Genomic DNA, 19,558 nt, shown 5'->3' on the forward strand with positions numbered 1-19,558 from the left:
TTACTAAAGCATCACAGTTGACGGCTACAGTAACATTTATCTCACAATCTCCAAATTATCTGACAAATCTGGCAACTGCGACAGAACAGATCCTGGACGGTGGAGAAACTCCATGTGATCTATGGCATGGTGAGAACAGAGTAAACCACAATATTGGGTGCAAAGCATTTAATGTATTTATATTGCTGGAGAAACTGAGGCAAAGGATCCAAACCCTACACCACAGGACAGAAATGGTGACTATCAGCAACAGGGTGACATTTGTTCAAGACCTAAGGGAGGAGGAGAAGAAACCTGGATATTCACTGAACTGTCAGCAGGGAGAAAGGATATAGGCAGCAAATGGAAGCATAAAGACAAGTGTAACACAGGCAAAGTATAATGGAAATCAGCTATTAAGGACATGTAATGTTATACTGGAGGGACAGTAGGTGGCGCTGTGTCAGATGTCACTTGTAGTTCTGTTTTGTAGTAATAGTGTACTATTTTCTCATATATTGGGATAGAGTCAATTGTGCACGCCACTTCCTGGTCATCTAATGGATTGGGTGTCTATGGGAGCTATACAATGGTTTCCCCGATAGATGCCCATCAGCCACGGCAGTCACATTTTTTTCTCGCAGCCTCATGAGGAGTGAGAAAAAATAAGAATTTACTCACCGGTAATTCTATTTCTCGTAGTCCGTAGTGGATGCTGAGGACTCCGTAGGGACCATGGGGAATAGACGGGCTCCGCAGGAGACTGGGCACTCTAAAAGAAAGATTAGGTACTATCTGGTGTGCACTGGCTCCTCCCTCTATGCCCCTCCTCCATACCTCAGTTAGGGAAACTGTGCCCGGAAGAGCTGACACTACAAGGAAAGGATTTGGAATCCAGGGTAAGACTCATACCAGCCACACCAATCACACCGTATAACTTGTGATAACCATACCCAGTTAACAGTATGAACAACAACTGAGCCTCAATCAACGGATGGCTCATAACAATAACCCTTTAGTAAGCAATAACTATATACACGTATTGCAGAAGAAGTCCGCACTTGGGACGGGCACCCAGCATCCACTACGGACTACGAGAAATAGAATTACCGGTGAGTAAATTCTTATTTTCTCTGACGTCCTAGTGGATGCTGGGGACTCCGTAAGGACCATGGGGATTATACCAAAGCTCCTAAACGGGCGGGAGAGTGCGGATGACTCTGCAGCACCGAATGAGCAAACTCAAGGTCCTCCTCAGCCAGGGTATCAAACTTGTAGAACTTAGCAAATGTGTTTGAACCCGACCAAGTAGCAGCTCGGCAAAGCTGTAAAGCCGAGACCACTCGGGCAGCCGCCCAAGAAGAGCCCACCTTCCTTGTGGAATGGGCTTTTACTGATTTTGGATGCGGTAATCCAGCCGCAGAGTGAGCCAGCTGAATCGTGCTACAGATCCAGCGAGCAATAGTCTGCTTCGAAGCAGGAGCGCCAACCTTGTTGGCTGCATACAGAATAAACAGAGAGTCAGACTTTCTGACTCCCGCCGTTCTGGAAACATAAATTTTCAAAGCCCGGACTACGTCCAGCAACTTGGAATCCTCCAAGTCCCTAGTAGCCGCAGGCACCACAATAGGTTGGTTCAAATGAAACGATGATACCACCTTAGGGAGAAATTGGGGACGAGTCCTCAATTCTGCCCTGTCCATATGGAAGATCAGATAGGGGCTTTTACATGACAAAGCCGCCAATTCTGACACACGCCTAGCCGAAGCTAAGGCCAATAGCATGACCACTTTCCACGTGAGATATTTTAGCTCCACGGTCTTAAGTGGCTCAAACCAGTGGGATTTCAGGAAATCCAACACAACGTTAAGATCCCAAGGTGCCACTGGTGGCACAAAAGGAGGCTGAATATGCAGCACTCCCTTTACAAACGTCTGAACCTCAGGCAGTGAAGCCAGTTCTCTTTGAAAGAAAATGGATAGGGCCGAGATCTGAAACTTTATGGACCCTAATTTGAGGCCCATAGTCACACCTGACTGTAGGAAATGCAGAAAAGACCCAACTGGAAGTCCTCTGTAGGGGCCTTCCTGGCCTCACACCAAGCAACATATTTCCACCATATGCGGTGATAATGCTTTGCTGTCACATCCTTCCTAGCTCTTATCAGCGTAGGAATTACTTCATCCGGTATACCCTTTTCCGCTAGGATCCGGCGATCAACCGCCATGCCGTCAAACGCAGCCGCGGTAAGTCTTGGAACAGACAGGGCCCCTGCTGCAACAGGTCCTGTCTGAGAGGCAGAGGCCATGGGTCCTCTGTGACCATCTCTTGAAGTTCTGGGTACCAAGTCCTTCTTGGCCAATCCGGAACAATGAGTATCGTTCTCACTCCTCTTTTTCTTACTATTCTCAGTACCTTGTGTATGAGAGAAAGAGGAGGAAACACATATACCGACTGGAACACCCACGGAGTTACCAGTGCGTCCACAGCTATCGCCTGAGGGTCCCTTGACCTGGCGCAATATTTTTTTAGCTTTTTGTTTAGGCGGGACGCCATCATGTCCACCTGTGGCCGTTCCCACCGATTTGCAATCTGCTCGAAGACTTCTTGATGAAGTCCCCACTCTCCCGGGTGGAGGTCATGCCTGCTGAGGAAGTCTGCTTCCCAGTTGTCCACTCCCGGAATGAACACTGCTGACAGTGCTTGTACGTGATTCTCCGCCCAACGAAGAATCCTTGTGGCTTCCGCCATCGCCACCCTGCTTCTTGTGCCGCCCTGTCGGTTTACATGGGCGACTGCCGTGATGTTGTCTGACTGAATCAGCACTGGTTGGTCTCGAAGCAGGGGCTCCGCTTGACTCAGGGCGTTGTATATGGCCCTTAATTCCAGTATGTTTATGTGCAGACGAGTCTCCTGACTTGACCACAGCCCCTGGAAGTTTCTTCCCTGAGTGACTGCCCCCCATCCGCGGAGGCTTGCATCCGTGGTCACCAGGACCCAGTCCTGTATGCCGAACCTGCGGCCCTCGAGAAGATGAGCAGTCTGCAGCCACCACAGAAGAGACACCTGGTCCTCGGGGACAGGGCGATCAGCCGATGCATCTGAAGATGCGATCCGGACCACTTGTCCAACAGATCCCACTGAAAGATCCTGGCATGGAACCTGCCGAAGGGAATGGCTTCGTATGACGCTACCATCTTTCCCAGGACTCGCGTGCAGTGATGCACCGACACCTGCTTTGGTTTCAGGAGATCCCTGACCATGGTCACTAACGCCTGAGCCTTCTCCTCCGGGAGAAATACCTTCTTCTGTTCTGTGTCCAGAATCATGCCCAGGAAGGGCAGACGCGTCGAAGGAATCAGCTGCGACTTTGGAATATTCAGAATCCAGCCGTGCCGTAGCAACACTTCCTGAGAGTGCGCTACGCTGACCAACAACTGCTCTCTGGACCTCGCCTTTATAAGGAGATCGTCCAAGTACGGGATAACTAACTCCTTGCTTCCGGAGAAGTACCATCATCTCCGCCATTACCTTGGTAAAGACTCTCGGTGCCGTGGATAGACCAAACGGCAACGTCTGGAATTGGTAATGACAGTCCTGTACCACAAACCTGAGGTACTCCTGGTGAGGCGGATAAATGGGGACATGCAAGTACGCATCCTGATGTCCAGAGATACCATAAAATCCCCCTCTTCCAGGCTGGCAATGACCGCTCTGAGCGATTCCATTTTGAACTTGAACTTTTTCATGTAAATGTTCAAGGATTTTAAATTTAGAATGGGTCTTACCGAACCGTCCGGTTTCGGTACCACAAACAGTGTGGAATAGTAACCCCTTCCCTGCTGAAGGGGGGGTACCATTATTATCACTTGCTGGAGGTACAACTTGTGAATAGCCGCTCCCTCCCCGTGGGAGAAGCTGGCAAGGCGGATTTTAGGTAACGGTGAGGGGGCGTCACTTCGAATTCCAGCTTGTATCCCTGAGATACAATTTGTATAGCCCAAGGATCCACTTGTGAGTGAACCCACTGGTTGCAGAAATTTCGGAGACGCGCCCCCACCGCTCCTGGCTCCGCCTGTGGAGCCCCAGCGTCATGCGGTGGACTTAGTGGAAGCAGGGGAGGACTTTTGTTCCTGAGAACTGGCTGCATGGTGCAGCTTCTTTCCTCTACCCCTGCCTCTGGCAAGAGAGGATGCACCTCTGACTCTCTTCCTTTTTTGAGAACGAAATCAGGATTTTGGTACTTACCGATAAATCCCTTTCTCCGATTCCACAGGGGCCACTGGAGCGTAGTTACAATGGGGAATAGTAGGCAGTAATTGGGAGCTGGTACTTTAAAAAAAAAAATTCTAACCCTGTGGCTAGCTCCTCCCCTACTATCTCCCCTCCAAGCCAGTCTACGTAAAACCGTGCCCAAGGAGAGCTGTAATAGAGAAAATCATAAGGTAGAGGAGGTTATTGACGTCTACTCAACCAGGATAACCCAAACTAACCCTGGAATTGAACCTAATAATAAACAGGATAACCTGAACTCAACACGCGGTCATTAATTGAACCGCAAACCGTTAAGCAAAAAACAACAAGGAGGAACAGCGCTGGGCGGGCGTCCAGTGGCCCCTGTGGAATCGGAGAAAGGGATTTATCGGTAAGTACCAAAATCCTGATTTCTCCTTCATCCACTAGGGGCCACTGGAGCGTAGTTACAATGGGGACGTCCCAGAGCTCCCAGAACGGGTGGGAGAGCGCTGAGAGTCCTGTAAAACCGCTCTGCCAAAGTGGGATGCAGAGGCCGCAAAAGTGTCAAACTTGTAGAATTTGACAAACGTATGACGGCCGGACCAAGTAGCCGCCCGACATAAAGTAGTCATAGAGACCCCCCGGGCAGCCGCCCAAGAAGGTCCCACAGAGCGTGTGGAGTGTGCTGAAATGGAAGATGGAGGTTCCCGAGAAGCCGCCAAATAAGCTTGTCTGATGGTCAGACGGATCCATCGAGACAAGGTCTGCTTAGAGGCCGGCCAACCCCGGCGGGCAGCGTCGTACAGCACAAATAAGGAATCAGACTTCCGAATAGCCTAAGTCCTATCCACATAGATCTTGAGCGCTCTTACAACGTCCAACGATCTCACATCCGGAGAGTCCCCTGAGAGGGCCGGTACTACAAGCGGCTGATTGATGTGAAAATCAGACACCACTTTTGGTAGAAAGGACATACGAGTACGAAGCTCGGCCCTATCCGCATGAAACACCAGGTAAGGAGACCTGCAAGAGAGAGCCCCTAGTTCTGACACTCGTCTAGCTGAAGCCAGCGCCAGGAGCAGAACCACCTTCCAGGTGAGATATTTTATTTCTACTGATTCCAGGGGCTCAAACAATGAAGACTGTAGAAAGGACAGGACCAGACTGAGGTCCCATGGCGCTGTCGGAGGACGGAAGGGAGGCTGTATTCGAAGAACCCCCTGAAAGAAGGTCTGAACCTCAGGCAGCAAGGCTAACCGTTTCTGGAAGTAAACCGAAAGAGCAGAGACCTGCACTTTTAGTGAGCCCAGTCTTAGGCCTGCTGAAAAAACCCGCCTGCAAAAAACGGAGAAGACGGGCTAAGCTATACACGGAAGGGGAATATTCTCGACGTTCACACCATGCTACGTAAGCCTTCCAAATGCGGTAGTAGTGAGAAGATGTAACCGACTTCCTAGCCCAAAGCATAGTAGGTATAACTGTACGAGGAATCCCCTTCCTTGTCAAGATGGCTTTCTCAACAGCCACGCCGTCAAACGTAGCCTGCGTAAGTCTGGATAACAAAAAGGACCCTGTTGTAGAAGGTCGTCTCGTAGTGGTAGGGGCCTAGGCTCGGCCACCGACAACAGATGTAGAGCGGAGTACCAAACCCTGCGCGGCCAATCTGGAGCCACTAGGAGAACCAGAGCGCCTTCTCTCTTGATGCGTTGCAGAACCTTCGGCAACAGCGGAAACGGAGGAAAGAGGTAAACAAACTGGAAATTCCAAGGAGCCGTGAGAGCATCCACGCCCGCCGCCGCCGGGTCCCTCGTCCGAGAGTAGTAAAGAGGCAACTGATGGTTCAGGCGGGACGCCATGAGATCGATCTGTGGTTTTCCCCACCGGCGGACCAGTTGCCAAAACACCTGGGGATGTTGTGACCATTCTCCCGGGTGCATGTCCTGCCGGCTTAGATAGTCGGCTTCCCAATTGTCCACTCCCGGAATGAATATTGCCGAGAAGGACAGGGCATACTTCTCCGCCCAGAGAAGGATGTTGGTGACTTCCCTCATCGCTGCGCGGCTGCGAGTGCCGCCCTGACGGTTGATGTATGCTACCGTCGTGGCGTTGTCGGACTGAACTCTGACCGCTTGACCTCGCAAGAGGTGATGTGCCTGCAGCAGGGCGTTGTACACCGCCCTTAGTTCGAGGATGTTTATGTGGAGAGCGGATTCGTGGATTGACCAGCGCCCCTGAAACCGATGTCCCAGGGTCACTGCCCCCCAGCCTCGCAGACTGGCGTCCGTGGTGAGGAGAGTCCAATCCCATATGCCGAACCGTCTTCCTTCCAACAGATGGGTCGACTGGAGCCACCAGAGCAGCGATGACCGTGCCTTTGGAGATAGCGTCACCCGCTGATGAAGGAACAGATGAGATCCTGACCACTGATTTAGAAGACATAGCTGAAACGGTCGAGAGTGGAAGCGACCGTACGGAAGAGCCTCGAACGCTGCTACCATCTTTCCCAGCAGGCGAATGCACAGATATACTGACACCCGACGGTGTTGAAGGACCAGTCTTACCAGTGTCTGCAGAGAAAGTATCTTGTCCCGCGGAAGGAAAATCCTCTGATGGACTGTGTCGAGAATCATTCCCAGAAACAACAGCCGTTGTGCGGGACATAAGTGAGACTTCGGAAAATTCAGGACCCACCCGTGTCGGATTAGAAGGTCCTGTGTCATCCGGATATTCTGAAGTAACCGTTCTGCTGAGCTTGCTTTTATTAGCAGATCGTCCAGATAGGGAACAATTGTCACACCCTGCTTCCGAAGCAGGGCCATCATGACCGCCATGATCTTTGTGAACACTCTGGGAGCAGAAGAGAGACCGAAAGGAAGGGCCTGGAACTGTAAATGAGCGTCCTGTATTGCGAACCGGAGAAAAGCCTGGTGAGGAGGCCAAATGGGAACATGCAAGTATGCGTCCTTGATGTCCAAGGATGCCAGAAACTCGTCTTTTTCCAACCCCACAATAACAGACTGGAGGGACTCCATCTTGAACCTGAACACCTTCAAATACGGATTGAGATCTTTCAAGTTCAGGATTGGTCTGACTGAGCCGTCCGGCTTCGGTACTAGAAACAGGCTTGAGTAATAGCCCTGTTTACGATGATGCGAGGGAACAGGGATCACAACCCTTGCAGACAGAAGCTTCTGGACCGCGGTTTGTAAGGCAACTCCCCGGTTGTCGGAAACTGGCAAACCCGTGGTAAAGAACCGCTGGGGTGGTTGTTCCTGAAATACGAGCTTGTAACCGCAAGTGATGAGATCCCGGACCCAGGCATCTGGGCAGGACTGTATCCAGACCTCCTTGAAATCCCACAAACGAGCTCCCACCCTGTGATCTCCCAGGTGGGAGGAAGGCCCGTCATGCGGTGGCAGTGCCAGAAGACTTAACGTCTGACTGGGCTGAGGCTGCGGAACCTCTACCCCTGCCGCCGCCTCTACCTCTATGGCCACGGAAGGTAGAAGCTCCACCCCTGGCCTGTCCTCGAAACCTGGAAGGGGCACGAAAGGATCGAAAAGAGGGACCCCTATATGGTCTGCGAGCGGCTGGAGCAGCAGAAGGAAGATAAGACGACCTACCCCTCGTGGCCGTAGAGATCCAGGCATCCAGATCCTTACCAAACAGAACCTCACCCGTAAAGGGTAATGCCTCTGCCGCCCTTTTGGATTCCGTATCCGCATGCCAATGCCTGAGCCATAGCGCTCTGCGGGCCGCGATTGTTAAAGCGGAAATTCTAGCTCCAAGAACACCTATGTCCTTGGACGCTTCGCAAAGATAAAGGGCTGATTCACGGATGTGTTCTGCCAAGTCTATCAATTGATCCGCCGGTAATTCGTCACGAATTCCAGAGGACAATTGTTCCGCCCAAGCTTCGATTGCCTTGTTGACCCAACAACCTACCTGGGCCGGGCGCTGCAAAACCCCTGCCGCAGAGTAAATATTCTTTAAGGTAGACTCCAACTTCCTATCTGACGCCTCCTTAAGAGAAGTTGCCCCCGGAACAGGCAGGACCGTCTTTTTGGACAGATGAGACACCGAAGGATCCACGATCGGAGAGTTCTCATAGCGCGTTCTGCTACCTGCGGGAAAAGGATAGGAAGACAACATTTTCCTTGATACCTGAAATTTCGTGTCTGGATGCTTCCAGGCTGTTGTTATAAGCGCATCCAGCTCCTCCGAAACTGGAAAAGTCACCGGCAGGTATTGGTCGGTGCCAAACCTTGAAGGGCGTAAGATGTCTTCCGTCTCCTCCACCTGTAAGACTGATCGAATAGCAGTAATAAGAGCCTCTATACCCTGAGCTACTGGTTCAGAGTCCCCATATACCTGATCGTCCCCAGTATCCTGGATATCCACATCCTGTATATCCTGTACATCTACGTCCGCCTCATCTAATTGAGGCATATCATCGTCAAAGTCCTGTAACACCGAGGCTAGCAATCTCTTTTTTGCAGCCTGTTGGGGGGGACTAAAGGACTGGGCTTGGGAAGGGATTACAGCCCTGGAAAGCCCTTCCACTGACTTTGCCAATGAGACTGCCCATGCAGGTTCTGGCGCTGGTATCGGGACAAGCTGTCGGAACTGGGCCGCCTCTCTATCTTTCCGAGAGGCTTTAACTTCCCCAGTCAGCAGGGACATCACCTCTGTGAGCTGTGTCGTCCATGTCGGGGCGCTCTGGGGTTCCGAGGAGGGCTGGGCTGATTGCTGCGACTCCTCACCTAAACCTTGACCCTGCTTTTGAGCTGCCTTGGAGCCTTTAGTGGCCATGGCAGCACCTAAACTTGATAACCTTCCCCCACAGGAAAACAGCTATAGGCAGAATGGGAGGGAGGGGAGGGAAGCAGGGAAAAGAATGTAGCCACAGCAGCCTATCTGTCCTGCACGATACTGTGTGCAGTGACAGGCTGGCATAAACAAATCTCGTACCTGTAGTGCCCCCCTTCCCCACTGTAACTACTTTTGTGTGGTCGCGTGGCCTCCGTCCCGCGCTGCTGCTGACAGGAAAAGAACGGGTCCCCAGAGCGCTGTACTTCCGGGCGCGCAGAGCGGGATTAAGCCCCGCCCCCCTCCTTGACGTGCTTATTTCGGATCCCTGTAGCGGCTCTGTGAGCCGCGCTGGCGGGGATCCGAGCAGTGAGGAGAGCGGGCGGCTGGCGGGCGGGAGCACGGCACATTACTACTTTTTTTTTTTTTTTTAAATAAATAAATAAAAATGAATAATCCGAGGTGGGGGGAAGGGGGAGGGTGTTGTTAGTGTAAGGGAAACTGAGCAGGTCGGATTCAAACCTGGGTCTCACTGTATGGAGTGCAGGTGATGATTCCCCTGCGCCATGATAGTGCTCAGTCACTGTGTCACCAATGATAAAATCAAGTCTTCAAAACCCCCCTGTCACCCCTTCATCCCAACAGTCTGGGTGGGGGGAATATACACACCTTTCAGTGGTGGAGGGTGGCCCCGACACACGCCGCACGCAGCGGTGTCCGGCCGTCAGATACTCATTGCTGCCGTAATCTTCTGCTGGATGGAGTGGCCGCGACACGCGCCGCACGCAGCGGTGTCCGCCAACTAAGTAGAGCTCAGTGTCTCCCTCAGCCGGGGCCCATCCCGAGCCGCACGCAGCTGCGATGGGACCCCGCCGGCAGCTCCCACGGTGCAGACTGGCAGTGGCAGAGCTGCCAGTCTGTGAGTGTAAGTTAGAAAAAATAAAATAATAAAGAAAAAATAAAAATTTCTTCAGCTAAACCCAAGTGAACCAGCTCCCTTGGGCACTAAACTAAGACTGGCTTGGAGGGGAGATAGTAGGGGAGGAGCTAGCCACAGGGTTAGAATTTTTTTTTAAAGTGCCAGCTCCCAATTACTGCCTACTATTCCCCATTGTAACTACGCTCCAGTGGCCCCTAGTGGATGAAGGAGAAAGGACTGCATTTGGTAATACGGTGCTTTCTTAGGCTGTGAGGAAACCTGTGGCAAGAAAGTCGACTTTCCAGCTGTCGCTGTGGATACGAGGTCCGAGAGACCGTCCCCAAACAATTCCTCACCCTTATAAGGCAAAACCTCCATGTGTTTTTTAGAGTCGGCATCCCCTGTCCATTGCCGAGTCCATAAGACCCTCCTGGCAGAAATGGACATCGCATTTATTCGAGAGCCCAGCAGGCAAATGTCCCTCTGGGCATCCCGCATATATAAGACGACGTCTTTAATATGGCTAAGTGTTAGCAATACGGTATCCCTGTCCAGGGTATCCAACCCCTCTGACAGAGTATCTGTCCATGCTGCAACAGCACTGCACATCCAAGCTGAAGCAATAGCCGGTCTCAGTAGAGTACCAGAGTGTGTATACACAGACTTCAAGATACCTTCCTGCTTCCTATCCGCAGGTTCCTTTAGGGCGGCCGTATCCTGAGACGGTACGGACATTCTTTTAGATAAGCGCGTCAGGGCCTTGTCAACCCTAGGGAAGGATTCCCAGCGTAACCTATCCGTTGGCGGGAAAGGGTACGCCATTAGTATTCTCTTGGGAATCACCACTTTCTTATCAGGGGAAGACCACGCTTCTTCACATAACTCATTTAATTCATGAGACGGGGGAAAAGTCACTGGCTGCTTTTTCTCCCCAAACATATTTACCCTCTTGTCAGGGACAGGGTCAGCTGCTGAAATGTGTAATACATTTTTCATTGCAATAATCATGTATCGGATGGCCTTAGTCATTTTGGGCTGTAATAGTGCCTCATCCTCGTCGACGCTGGAGTCGGACTCCGTGTCGACATCTGTGTCAACCGAGATAGTGGGCGTTTTTGAGACGCTGACGGCCTCTGAGGCGCCTGGGCAGGCCCGGGTTGAGAGCCCGGCTGTCCCCCGGCAGCAACATAATCAAATCTCTTATGTAATGAGTTTACATTGTCATTTAAGACCTTCCACATATCCATCCAATCAGGTGTCGGCACCGACGGGGGCGACACCACATTTATCTGCACTTGCTCCGCCTCCACGTAACCCTCCTCAAACATGTCGACACAGCCGTACCGACACACAGCACACACACAGGGAATGCTCTGACTGAGGACAGGACCCCACAAGGTCTATGGGGAGACAAATAAAGAGTATGCCAGCACACAGGGATACACACTACCAGAAGTGAATTTTTCCCAATAGCTGCTGTATCAATACACCTTTTGCCTAAATTTATGTGCCCCCCCTCTCTTTTTACCCAGGAGACTGCAGGGGAGAGCCTGGGGAGCGTCCTTCCAGCGGAGCTGTGAAGAGAAATGGCGCTGGTGTGCTGAGGAAGAAGGCCCCGCCCCCTCAGCGGTGGGCTTCTGTCCCGCTGTTTCTGACTAAAAAATGGCGGGGGTTTTACACATATACAGTCACAGACTGTATTATGTGTCTTTTTTATGCCAAAGGTATTCTTATTGCTGCCCCCCCCCCCCCCAGCGCCCTGCACCCTACAGTGACCGGAGTGTGTGGTGTGCAGTGGGAGCAAAGGCGCACAGCTGCGGTGCGCTACCTTAATGAAGACAGGAGTCTTCAGCCGCCGATTTCATCACCAACTTCTGATCTTCTGGCTCTGCGAGGGGGACGGAGGCGCGGCTCCGGGAACGGACGACCGAGGACCTCTGCCTGTGTTCGAACCCTCTGGAGCTAATGGTGTCCAGTAGCCTAAGAAGCGCAACCTAGCTGTGAACAGGTACGTTTGCTTCTCTCCCCTCGGTCCCACGTAGCAGTGAGTCTGTTGCCAGCAGATCTCACTGAAAATAAAAAACCTAACAATTACTTTCTTTACTAGCAGGCTCAGGAGAGCCCACTAGGTGCATCCAGCTCTGGCCGGGCACAGATTCTAACTGAGGTCTGGAGGAGGGGCATAGAGGGAGGAGCCAGTGCACACCAGATAGTACCTAATCTTTCTTTTAGAGTGCCCAGTCTCCTGCGGAGCCCGTCTATTCCCCATGGTCCTTACGGAGTCCCCAGCATCCACTAGGACGTCAGAGAAAAGGTTTTGGGAGCCAAAACTCAGATTTTGGACGCCCATTCAAGAGCTTTATAAGCAAAGTGGCTAAACCAAGAGCAGTCAGGCGCCTTAACCGGTAATGAGCATCTGATCGGAGCAACAATTGAATATCTCCGATAGCTGCCCATTGCTATAGACGCCCAGCAGGGGGAACATGAAACAACTGAATTGGCTCCTTAGTCTCTAAGTCCTCCATGTTATAACATGACGCTTTACAGTTGCTGGTCAGAGGAAAGTTGATCTTACAATCTCCCTTTGTTGACGCTTCAACAAAAAAGCAAATGCTACATTAATTCTTATATCAGTCGGAAATCAAAATGGGGTTTGAGTGGTGGAATATATTGTGGGGTCATATAAGTAACTTACTATAATATGGGGGGTATTTTATTGACTTGGTCACTGCTATAGTTAATGGGCACCCGATGAAGTAAATCAATTGTTTTGGGCGCCCATTATCACTCTTGTCATTTCCAAAAGCACTGGGTTCAGCCACTAAATCTGGTTAAAGTCCTGTTAGAGCACCGAAACAGCTGTCTGGACACACAAACCATTTTTGCGCATTTCTGCCCACCACCTCAGGTGGCTGAGAGCAGGAATGTGGACATCCGCAAAATTCGCACAAGTTTGGAGCAACAACTGAAGTGCTCCTTCAGCCGCACATAAATTAGCACCCAAAACAATTGAATTCCTCTTAGAGAGACTACAGTTCTGATGAGCAATAATACATGTTCGGGTTCCTTTCCTTTTTAATGAACATTGTACATGTACTGACGGATTGAAATAAACTGCGATACCAGAGAATAGGGAATTCCTTTAATTATGTTTAGAGCTTTAACATCTAATTCTCTGCATTACCAAATGAAATACCAATCACCAGGTATTAATACTCAACTGATCCATTCCAGCCTACATGTTTAATATAGTAAAAGTGGTCATAACTTCTCTATTAAGGCCGCTCTGAAATTAGGAAATAAAGGCGAGGCAGTGGCCAAAGTTTTGGGCCTTCATAGCTAAAGTCTTGCAGTCTCCTCATAAATGCGGATATGGATTAAACACATGTGAATTCAAACACGGGGGCAACGCTAGGTGATGCCACTAGCTGTTTCATGGAGCACAACAGTCCTGCTATGCTTTGCAAGTAGAGCTTTTTGACACAACCTTTAGATTTCATCTCCTGGTTAAAATGCCAAGACGCATCTTTAACCATTTGTAACGGAACACCAAAAACCAACACTGATCACTTTTATCATTCCACGGCAAAGGAAGTCAAACAGTCTGGATGGCCAATGGTAAGACTGTATGAGCGCATTAGAGACAGATCGACTTTGCTCGGTCAGAGCTCAAGATCCAATCATCTGGTGACTGCATCAGCCTATGTGCGCGGTCATCGGTTAACATAATTCACAGCAAGAGAACTGCGCTCTGTTCAGTTTGGTCATATTTTCAGCATCACGATGGCTGAATGACAGGTTTATGTCATCATGTGAAGGACTAATCCAACTACAAGCCATTTCATGCACAAGCGATAATCAGAAACACGTTTAACATGAAAACATGCAAGTCATAAGATTCCTCCACCCATTTAAAGATCGATGTCTCCCCATCCCTTCTAGGCACAGCTTAAAAGGGAATAATACATCATCCAGGTGAGCAGGATCCCGCCTCACGTCCTCCGATGGTCTCTGGTTTCCCCTCCCTCCTCTTTATACATGGTGTCCCCCCACTCATTAATAAAGTGCATATTCAGGATTACAAGTGGGCTGATTTTATGACAGCACAACTCATCCATACCAAGTGCAAAGCTGTATTTCTCTTGCGTCCTAGAAGATGCTGGGGACTCCGTAAGGACCATGGGGTATAGACAGGCTCCGCAGTAGACATGGGCACTCTAAAGACTTTAGAATGGGTGTGCACTGGCTCCTCCCTCTATGCCCCTCCTCCAGACCTCGGTTAGATACTGTGCCCAGAGGAGACTGGGTGCACTGCAGGGGAGCTCTCCTGAGTTTCTCTGAAAAATACTTTTGTTAGGTTTTTTATTTTCAGGGAGCGCTGCTGGCAACAGGCTCCCTGCATCGTGGGACTGAGGGGAGAGAAGCAGACCTACTTAAATGATAGGCCCTGCTTCTTAGGCTACTAGACACCATTAGCTCCAGAGGGTCAGAACGCAGGTCTCACCCTTGCCGTTCGTCCCGGAGCCGCGCCGCCGTCCTCCTCACAGAGCCGGAAGATAGAACCCGGATGAGTATTAAGAAGAAAAGAAGAAGACTTCAAAGGCGGCAAAAGACTTCAGATATTCACTGAGGTACCGTGCAGCAGTAACGCTGCGCGCCATTGCTCCCACACACAACACACACACACAGCGGTCACTGTAAGGGTGCAGGGGGGGCGCCCTGGGCAGCAATATTAACCTCAAGGGACACTGGCATAGGTAATATATACTGCGGAGGCGGTATATTAAAAAAACCCCGCCAGTATAAATAATTTGAGCGGGACCGAAGCCCGCCACTGAGGGGGCGGGGCTTGATCCTCCAGCACTAACCAGCGCCATTTTCTCCACAGCACACTGCAGAGAAGCTGGCTTCCAGGACTCTCCCCTGCTGAACACGGTTACAGAGGGCAAAAAAGAGGGGGGCACATTTAATTGGCGCAGTGAGTGTAATTGTATATATTTATATAAAAGTGCTGTACTAACTGGGATTTTATTCCAGTGTCCGGTGGCGCCGGGTGTGTGCTGGCATACTCTCTCTGTCTCTCCAAAGGGCCTTATTGGGGGGACTGTCTCCATTTAGATATATCCCGAGTGTGTGGGGGTGTCGGTACATGTGTGTCGGCATGTCTGAAGCGGAAGGCTCATCTAAGGAGGAGGTGGAGCAGATGATTGTGGTGTCTCCGTCGGCAACGCCGACGCATGATTGGTTGGATATGTGGAATGTTTTAAATGCAAATGTGTCTTTATTACATAAGAGATTGGACAAAGCAGAGTCCAGGGATAAAACAGGGTGTCAATCCATGGCGCTGTACCACATGGCCCTTCAGGGTCTCATAAAAGTCCCTGTCCCAAGTAGCAGACACTGATACCGACACGGATTCTGACTCCAGTGTCGACTACGATGATGCGAGGTTACACCCAAGGATGGCCAAAAGTATTCATTATATGATTATTGCAATAAAAGATGTTTTGCATATCACAGAGGACCCTTCTGTACCTGACACGAGGGTATGCATGTTTAAGGAAAAGAAACCTGAGGTAACCTTTCCCCCATCTCATGAGCTGAACGAGTTATTTGAAAAAGCTTGGGAAACTCCAGACAAGAAACTGCAGATTCCAAAGAGAATTCTTATGGCGTATCCTTTCCCTGCACAGGACAGGTTACGGTGGGAATCCTCGCCTAAGGTGGACAAGGCTTTAACGCGCTTGTCCAAAAAGGTGGCGCTACCGTCCCCAGACACGGCGGCCGTCAAGGATCCTGCTGATAGCAGACAGGAGACTACCTTGAAATCAATTTATACACATACGGGTGCCTTGCTCAGACCGGCAATAGTGTCGGCTTGGGTTTGTAGCGCTGTTGCGGCTTGGACGGATACCTTGTCAGCTGACATTGATACCCTGGATAGGGAACCATTTTATTGACCTTAGCTCACATTAAAGACGCAGTCTTATATATGAGGGACGCTCAGAGAGACGTTGGCTTGCTAGGTTTGAGAGCCAACGCCATGGCGATTTCTGCTAGGCGAGCCCTGTGGACCCGCCAATGGACGGGTGATGCCGACTCAAAGAGGCATATGGAAGTTTTACCTTACAAGGGTGAGGTCTTATTTGGGGAGGGTCTCGCGGACCTGGTTTCCACAGCTACCGCGGGTAAATCTACTTTTTTACCTTATGTTCCCCCACAGCAAAAGAAAACACCACAATATCAGATGCAGTCCTTTCGGTCGCATAAGTCCAGAAGAGGTCGGGGCTCTTCCTTCCTCGCCAGAGGTAAGGGTAGAGGGAAAAGAATGCCTGCTACGGCTAGTTCCCAGGAGCTGGGGCTCCACTGAGGGAGTCCGCCCCGGTGGGGGCACGTCTTCGACTCTTCAGCCACGTCTGGGTTCAATCAGACGTGGATCCTTGGGCGATGGAAATTGTATCCCAAGGATACAAGCTGGAATTCGAAGAGGTGCCTCCGCACCGATTTTTCAAATCGGCTTTACCGGCGTCTCCCCCAGAGAGGGAGATAGTTTTAGCTGCAATTCAAAAGCTGTATCAACAGCAAGTGATTGTCAAGGTTCCCCTAGTTCAACAGGGGAAGGGGTACTATTCAACCTTGTTTGTGGTTCCGAAACCGGATGGCTCAGTCAGGCCCATTATAAATCTAAAATCCCTAAACCTGTACTTGAAAAAAGTTCAAATTCAAAATGGAATCGCTCCGGGCAGTTATCTCCAGCCTGGAAGGGGGGGAATTTTATGGTGTCACTAGACATAAAGGATGCATACCTTCATGTCCCCATATATCCTCATCAGGCGTACCTGAGATTCGCTGTACAGGACTGTCATTACCAGTTTCAGACGTTGCCATTTAAGCTTTCCACGGCCAGGAGGATTTTCACCAAGGTAATGGCGGAAATGATGGTGCTCCTGCGCAGGCAGGGAGTCACAATTATCCCGTACTTGGACAGTCTCCTGATAAAAGCGAGATTGAGAGATCAGTTGCTGAAAAGCGTGTCGCTCTCCCTGAGAGTGCTGCAGCAACATGGCTGGATTCTAAATATACAGGTACACCACCGATTTTCCGGCAACCGATGATCCGAAACCTCTTTTAATCCGGACAATTTTGATTTGTCCGGATAAAAGGGGGTTAGGGACATCCTTTAATCTGGAACATTTTCTGCGCATGGGCGTAACACGCAATACGTGCAAGTGTCAGTGGGTACAGTTTCCACGGACACTGCAGGTGACACAGAAAGCATCAGTGGGGCTGTTATAGCGTCCAAGGTCACAGCAAGTACCTGATACCTGTTTTGCTTATAAACAGTTTTGCATACACTACTGTGTTTATTCATTAATTAATATTATACTGTAGCATATATTTTACTATTTATCGCTTTAGAAATGTTCTGAAGGTGCAAAAATAAGAATTTACTTACCGATAATTCTATTTCTCATAGTCCGTAGTGGATGCTGGGAACTCCGTAAGGACCACGGGGAATAGCGGCTCCGCAGGAGACTGGGCACAAAAGTAAAAGCTTTAGGACTACCTGGTGTGCACTGGCTCCTCCCCCTATGACCCTCCTCCAAGCCTCAGTTAGGATACTGTGCCCGGACGAGCGTACACAATAAGGAAGGATTTTGAATCCCGGGTAAGACTCATACCAGCCACACCAATCACACCGTACAACCTGTGATCTGAACCCAGTTAACAGCATGATAACAGAGGAGCCTCTGAAAAGATGGCTCACAACAATAATAACCCGATTTTTGTAACAATAACTATGTACAAGTATTGCAGACAATCCGCACTTGGGATGGGCGCCCAGCATCCACTACGGACTATGAGAAATAGAATTATCGGTAAGTAAATTCTTATTTTCTCAGACGTCCTAGTGGATGCTGGGAACTCCGTAAGGACCATGGGGATTATACCAAAGCTCCCAAACGGGCGGGAGAGTGCGGATGACTCTGCAGCACCGAATGAGAGAACTCCAGGTCCTCCTCAGCCAGGGTATCAAATTTGTAGAATTTAGCAAACGTGTTTGCCCCTGACCAAGTAGCGGCTCGGCAAAGTTGTAAAGCCGAGACCCCTCGGGCAGCCGCCCAAGATGAGCCCACTTTCCTTGTGGAATGGGCTTTTACAGATTTTGGCTGTGGCAGGCCTGCCACAGAATGTGCAAGCTGAATTGTACTTGCATACAGGATAAACAGCGAGTCAGATTTTCTGACTCCAGCCGTCCTAGAAACATATATTTTCAGGGCCCTGACTACGTCCAGCAACTTGGAGTCCTCCAAGTCCCTAGTAGCCGCAGGTACCACAATAGGCTGGTTCAAGTGAAACGCTGAAACCACCTTAGGGAGAAATTGAGGACGAGTCCTCAATTCTGCCCTGTCCGTATGAAAAATTAGGTAAGGGCTTTTATAGGATAAAGCCGCCAATTCTGAGACACGCCTGGCTGATGCCGGGCTAACAGCATTACCACTTTCCATGTGAGATATTTTAAGTCCACAGTGGTGAGTGGTTCAAACCAATGTGATTTTAGGAACCCCAAAACTACATTGAGATCCCAAGGTGCCACTGGAGGCACAAAAGGAGGCTGTATATGCAGTACCCCCTTGACAAACGTCTGAACTTCAGGAACTGAAGCCAGTTCTTTCTGGAAGAAAATTGACAGGGCCGAAATTTGAACCTTAATGGACCCTAATTTTAGGCCCATAGACAGTCCTGTTTGCAGGAAATGCAGGAAACGACCCAGTTGAAATTCCTCTGTAGGGGCCTTCCTGGCCTCACACCACGCAACATATTTACGCCAAATACGGTGATAATGTTGCACGGTTACATCCTTCCTGGCTTTGATCAGGGTAGGGATGACTTCATCCGGAATGCCTTTTTCCTTCAGGATCCGGCGTTCAACCGCCATGCCGTCAAACGCAGCCGCGGTAAGTCTTGGAACAGACAGGGTCCCTGCTGGAGCAGGTCCTTTCTTAGAGGTAGAGGCCACGGGTCCTCCGTGAGCATCTCTTGAAGTTCCGGGTACCAAGTCCTTCTTGGCCAATCCGGAGCTCTTATGATTCTCAGTACCTTGGGTATGAGAGGCAGAAGAGGTAACACATACACTGACTGGTACACCCACGGTGTTACCAGAGCGTCCGCAGCTATTGCCTGAGGGTCCCTTGACCTGGCGCAATATCTGTCTAGTTTTTTGTTGAGGCAGGACGCCATCATGAAATGACGTTTCCATGCTTGACCACAAGCCCTGGAAATTTTTTCCCTGTGTGACTGCTCCCCAGCCTCTCAGGCTGGCATCCGTGGTCACCAGGACCCAGTCCTGAATGCCGAATCTGCGGCCCTCTAGAAGATGTGCACTCTGCAACCACCACAGGAGAGACACCCTTGTCCTTGGAGACAGGGTTATCCGCTGATGCATCTGAAGATGCGATCCGGACCATTTGTCCAGCAGATCCCACTGAAAAGTTCTTGCGTGGAATCTGCCGAATGGAATCGCTTCGTAAGAAGCCACCATTTTTCCCAGGACCCTTGTGCATTGATGCACTGACATTTGGCCTGGTTTTAGGAGGTTCCTGACTAGCTCGG

At 50.3% G+C, this 19,558-nt stretch overlaps 1 protein-coding gene across 3 annotated transcripts in view; it reads right to left on the minus strand.

The window, feature by feature from the left end:
* The window catches only part of VPS26C (VPS26 endosomal protein sorting factor C), a 90,155-nt gene that overhangs the window by 19,856 nt on the left and 50,741 nt on the right, over window positions 1-19,558 (minus strand). Inside the window, exon 1 of one of the 3 annotated variants that reach the window (XM_063956565.1) lies at window positions 661-742. The exons of the other annotated variants lie outside the window; for them this stretch is intronic. The gene's annotated coding sequence lies outside the window, so the exon portion shown is untranslated. Of the gene's footprint in view, window positions 1-660; window positions 743-19,558 lie in introns of those variants that run through there. 3 annotated transcript variants of the gene reach the window in all.

Source organism: Pseudophryne corroboree, chromosome 2 (genome assembly GCF_028390025.1).
Source record: "Pseudophryne corroboree isolate aPseCor3 chromosome 2, aPseCor3.hap2, whole genome shotgun sequence".
NCBI classification, from domain to species: Eukaryota; Metazoa; Chordata; class Amphibia; order Anura; family Myobatrachidae; genus Pseudophryne; species Pseudophryne corroboree.